At 43.3% G+C, this 6018-nt stretch overlaps 1 long non-coding RNA gene across 1 annotated transcript; it reads right to left on the bottom strand.

Annotated features, from left to right (window-relative positions):
- Nucleotides 1-290: 290 nt before the first annotated feature.
- On the bottom strand, nt 291-2132 carry LOC125425436. Its single transcript, XR_007243364.1, has 3 exons — nt 1933-2132; nt 1021-1137; nt 291-826 (listed from the first exon to the last, which is right to left on the bottom strand). It is a non-coding gene; the product is annotated as an uncharacterized LOC125425436 (long non-coding RNA).
- Nucleotides 2133-6018: the final 3886 nt, after the last annotated feature.

Below are 6018 nucleotides of genomic sequence, written 5' to 3' on the forward strand. Positions count from 1 at the left end.
GGGAATTTCAGAAGCATAGAGAAATGAGAAAGTCTGAGCCAGGAGGAAACATGGTTGGTATTAAACATAACTAGCATTTGTATATTTCATAGGGCTATAAAACAGCAACATAAAACCAGGGCCAGAGCGAGGGGGAACTGTGCCTGGGGCACATCTGCATCCTGCGTCCCTGCCATGCCCTCACCCGCCATGGAACGACCTGGAATGCCCCCGCCACACCCCTGGAACGCCTCCACCATGCCCTCACACCAGTGCGTGCCCAGTGCATCATACCCCCTTTCCCCCTTGGTGTTACGCTTCTGCATAAAACAGGCATGTTGTATGACTAGTCAACACAATTATAACAGTAACAGACTTGGGCACATGAGTGTGGATATATCAGAAAATCATTGGATGGGTGACATGTCACTCAAGTGCTTGAAGGACAAGTGTAAGGAAGATGCTGGAGGTTTCCAGTGTACAGTTGAGCTTTTTCTAGGCTACCAGTGATAGTTGCAATGATCCTCCTTCACTCTCAATCTCATTTTGAGTGATGCAAGAGTGATGACAAAAAAGATTGATGTGTTTTGTTCACAGGAGAAGAGAGTGAAGATTTTTCACAGACTGCTGAAGAGGGATAGCCTTATTATAAAACCAGGCAAAGCACGTTCTTCTGGCACAAGATCAAGATGAGAGTCATGTTGTTGTTCCAAATGACATGCTCCAATTGTGTGGAAGACAAGTCAGCATGCAACAATGGATTGGATTCTGTGGTAAATCTGTGCTAACAAGAAGGCATTTCTGTCTCTGGAATGGGAGTTCCTTGTTTTCCTCTTTGCGCTCCATCCTGAAATGCTTCCCCAAATGTTAAATTTGGGGGGTAGGGAACCTCCAGGAATAGAATAAGTGGCATATTGAAGGTTTGTTGTAGGAGGAAAAATTGACAAAACCCCCACTCTCTACTTACGTTAGTGGAAATTATCATGGAATCCAACAGCACTAATATTTCACCAAACAAGCATGCAGTAGAGAAAGACTTACCAGTACCACACCCAGTCAAACAGCACTATAGCTTGGTGGACAGAAACAAATTCTTATATCTCCATGTACCATGGTGCTGTCTGATGAAGGTTTAAACAGCAATGGAGGAAGCCAGGTCTGCACAGAAAAGAAATATATTATCAGGTGAGTAGTCAAGTTGGTTTGCAGGAGAAGAGGAAGATTCGAGTTCAGTAGCATCTTGTTTGGTCTTTAAGATGCTACTGGACTTGACTTTTGAATGGAACAAAGGACTGCAGTTCTGATAGACACTGTCGTGTTGTAGAAATACTTGGTGTCTCCAGGGTTCAGGCTGTTGTGTCAGAAATGCCTGCATGATGAGGACAAGAATTTTGAAATGACGTGGTAAGGGAGCCACATATGTAAGTAAAAAGAACAACAAGCTCATAGGAAGCAAACTCTTGATGGTAAAAGAGTGGAATGGGCAACTAGGAGGTGGGCAGGGACTGCACCCCGCTATTGCAAAGCAAAGCTGACTTTCTCAAGGTTTGGCCGGTAGCAATTAAGGCCAAATGCGCTGCTCCTCATTATTCAGGGCTTCAAGGAGGAGACCAGAAAGAGCGAACAGAAGTACACTCAGATCCATTTAGACCTCTAGTGCCTTCTGCTGGTGGAAACAAATACGTGTTGACTTTTATTGATGTAGTAAGCAGATTAGCCCATGTATTTTCTCAAATCAAACCATGTATTTTCTCAAATCAAACCATGTTTTTTCTCAAATCAAAAGATCAGGTATTGAATAAGTTCAAACCTTATGTAGCAGCTGTTAAAAACAAGCATAGAGAACTCTAGAAATTTTATTTTCAGACAATGGGACTGAATACAGTGCTAGTAAATCCCAAAATTACCTAGAAAAAGAAGGTTGACAATATGCAAGATCACTAATATACTCACCTCCTCAAAATGGTCTAGCAGAATGCTTTAATCACACAATACTTGAAACTGCATATTGTTTATTAATGCAGACTGGACTACCTGACACCTATTGGGAAAAAGCTGTCAATACAGCTGTATATCTCAACAACAGAACGCCATGCAAACCTATTGGAGTGACTCCTTTTGAAATGTGGTTAAAAAGAACCCCAGTTAAAAATACTTGAAGCCATTTGGAGCAAAAACTTATGTATCAATTCCCAAAGTGTGACGGTTTCTGCATGGGCTGAAAACAACGGTTTCAGCCCGGTAAAACACCATTTTGGCAGGGACCCTTCGCGCAGGCGCCGCTGCCAAATCGATGCAGCAGTGCTCTGTGCCCGCCAAAATGGTGTTTCCAAAACTCACTCGGGGAGCGAGTTTTCCTGCAAACGCCGGATTTGATCCGCTGCCATGAGAACGGCAGCAGGTGGAAACCTGTGTTTTCCCCTCCCCTCCCCGGCCCCAAATGCCTCCTTACCTTCTGCTGGCAGCCGTCGCTCTGCTGTTGCTCCAAAGAGGCCAGGAGACACGCCCCCTGGCCTCCGTAGCTGCAGCCGTTGCTCTGGTCATGGGGGCATGTCCCTTGGCCTCCTCAGAGCGACAGCAGAGTGACGGCTGCCAGCAGGAGGTAAGGAGGCGTTTGGGGCCAGGGTGGGGAATATGCAGCTGTGCGGAGCCTACTCCAACAGCTGCGCATCCCATGGGGCCGTTTGTGCGAACGGCCCCAGAGCCCGCAGGCTGTCTCCCTTGGCTGTGCGGAAACAGCCAGAGAAAAAGGTCTTACTGAATTTGGCTACTGATAGTTTGGCCAATGCTAAAAGCCCTAATTCTTCCAGATATGCAGCCAGATTCGTCATAGTGACTGGATTAAACAACAGTCACAGGATAATTCTGTGAAAAGGCTGGTTCACAATTTGCATACCCGCCACTGCAAAGAATGAAGAAGCAACATTTCAACATTCTTTTCTCCCCATCCCTTGTTGAAAAGAAGCTACTTCCTTGTTTCATCCAGAGTCTTCCTTGCTCTCCTTTGAAGCTGCTTCCCTCCAACACTCCTGAAATCTTTGTGAAACCTTCAGTCATGAGATCTCTTTGCCTTCTTTTTGCTCTGGGAGTTTTGCAACTAGCTGCAGGTAAGAGGACAGCTAACAGAGTGAGACATTTTGCTTTTTTACAAAATCAGACATTTTAATGAACAAGAATTTTTCTTTTATTTATTATGCTATAGCTAATTTTATGTCCATTTTAACCTCCTGGTCCAAAGTGTGCTGATCCCCAAAAAGATTCCATGCAATCTGCTGCTGTTTCTTTTAGAATGCCTGTGCATAGAACTGAGCTCTCAGTCATATCTTGGCATCGATTAATGTAAAAGTGGAGCATCATTACAACTGTATGGCATTTACTGATGGATGGTTGTTTACCTTGAGTGATGCAGCATTCAGGAGAGGAGGCACTAAACAAATGGTTATTAAGTTGATTCCATGTTCACATCAATGATGTTCTTAAAAAAATAGCATAATACTTGCTTAGTCATTTTAACTTAATATTGTTATTACCCACCAACTTTCTGTCTGAGCATCCTAAAAATCTGACTGTCTCTTCTTCTTTTTGGTCATTTCTGCATGGTCCAAACATCCCAGGTTGAACAAGGGAAATATCCCGGTTTGGCCAAGAAGTTCACACAGTTCGTGGTCCTAAAGGGTGTTTGTCCCACGATATTTCCCTCATCCCAGGATTTCCAAAAATAGCCAATTTGAATGATTTTTTCCAAAAATTTTGTGTTGAACTTGCTATTGTACAAACACCATGGGAACAGAACAAGTTTATTTTTCCCACCCAGCCACCTGATCTCCCCTCCCTGCCACCTGCCACCCTGATCTCCCTACCTGACATCATGTCAGTTTTCAACTCTGCTGAGCTGCCAACCGTTGCAGCCTGCCCTTCCTGAAACGTTCCCCCAAGCACGTTTTCTCTAATTGTTTAATGTCTAGCCAGTACCTTCTGATTAGTTCTTTCATGATCTTGCCATTCTTTAATTTTTGCTCCTGCATATTTTTTAGATTACTGGCATCTGATCTTAGTTTTTTGATCGTCTGTTCCAGTTGAATTTTCCAGTTGAAGTTTCTGTTCCAGTGGAATTTTGATGTTTATCTTGGGTTTAGGTGTTTCAGTGCCTAGTTCTTGTGTGACTACTATAGTCATACTGTACATGAACTGATTGGTTTGTTTGAGGGAAGTTATTTCAATTGTCATTAGTGCCTTGTTCATATCCCTCATTATGGGTGACAGGTCTTTTTTGGGCATCATTTTCAATGCTGCCTTTCTTCATTTGACTGTGCATACTTGATAATCTTTCCCCTTAGTTCTTTTTGTCTTTCAGTCAGTTAATCAGTTGTTTCCATAGTGAATTTCTCTGGTGGTTGTGCTATTATTTTCTCTTCTGGACTGGCATTTTCATCTGGCAGTTCTACTATTACATCTCTTGATGTTTCTGGAGTATGTACTGTTCTTCTGGTGTTACAGTTGATTTCTTTTCACCATTTTTCTGGATTTCGTCCAATTCTATCTCTGTATGATGAATCACCTTTGATCTGCCAGTCTTTGCTAAGTGATAGCTGAATCTGGATATTGTTGGTTTTACAGTTTGTACATTCTCTTTGGGTATCCTCTTTTTTCTTGCTCTGAGTTGTAATATTGTGCCATGACACTACAATTTCCTTGTGCACTATACTTCTTTCTTTTGGATGGTTGGTCCACTTGTAGCCAACTTGTCAACACATGTCCAGGGACCTCAGCATGCAAAGCGGCCCTTGTTAACCTGCACACTGACCAATGTGGTATAAAATTATTTTGTATTTTGTAACCCATATTATATGGGTTGATGGACATTCTTAATCTGGTTTCTTAGTTTGAACCTGTCTGTCTTGGGAGACTCTTCTGGTAGTATACTCTACCTCCAGCATAGCTCTCAAAATCATTGAAGTGCACAAGCCCCTTTCCCATGACAAGGGGGTGCCCAGGGGATGGTGGTGGTGATGGTGGTGGGATTTTAGTAGGATAAATTTCCTGCCAACTAAAGAATTTATCCTTAGGACAAGTTCATTTTCAAATGATATGTTTCTGTTGTGCAGCAAAAACTCCAGCCTGTGATGACCTGGGCGGCTTCTGCCAGACTTCACTAAATGAGAAATGTTCCTTCGGTGCACCTTTGCCTGCAAACTGCGGATTCAATGCAAAATGCTGTCCTCGTAAGTGATGCCACAATGAATATAATCGTGGATGCTTGATTGTGTCTTTCATGCTCATATTACAAAAAATAGTCTACATATTTTGGAAGTCTTATGGGTTGCATTCCTGGGCCAGTTCACACTTTACAAAGTCCACTTGGCAAACACATGTCTGCCACAAGCACTCTGGGCCAGATTTATGCCTGTAATGCTATTCTGAAGAATACAATATCCATAAGAACATAAGAACGTAAGAACAAGCCAGCTGGATCAGACCAAAGTCCATCTAGTCCAGCTCTCTGCTACTCGCAGTGGCCCACCAGGTGCCTTTGGGAGCTCACATACAGGATGTGAATGCAATGGCCTTCTGCGGCTGTTGCTCCCGATCACCTGGTCTGTTAAGGCATTTGCAATCTCAGATCAAGGAGGATCAAGATTGGTAGCCATAAATCGACTTCTCCTCCATAAATCTGTCCAAGCCCACTAAGCTATCCAGGTTAGTGGCCATCACCACCTCCTGTGGCAGCATATTCCAAACACCAATCACACGTTGTGTGAAGAAGTGTTTCCTTTTATTAGTCCTAATTCTTCCTCCCAGCATTTTCAATGAATGCCCCCGGGTTCTAGTATTGTGAGAAAGAGAGAAAAATTTCTCTCTGTCAACATTTTCTACCCCACGCATAATTTTGTAGACTTCAATCATATCCCCCCTCAGCCGCCTCCTCTCCAAACTAAAGAGTCCCAAACGCTGCAGCCTCTCCTCATAGGGAAGGTGCTCCAGTCCCTCAATCATCCTTGTTGCCCTTCTCTGCACTTTTTTTCTATCTCCTCCAATATC

Source organism: Sphaerodactylus townsendi, unplaced genomic scaffold, assembly GCF_021028975.2.
Source record: "Sphaerodactylus townsendi isolate TG3544 unplaced genomic scaffold, MPM_Stown_v2.3 scaffold_479, whole genome shotgun sequence".
In the NCBI taxonomy this organism is placed as follows: domain Eukaryota; kingdom Metazoa; phylum Chordata; class Lepidosauria; order Squamata; family Sphaerodactylidae; genus Sphaerodactylus; species Sphaerodactylus townsendi.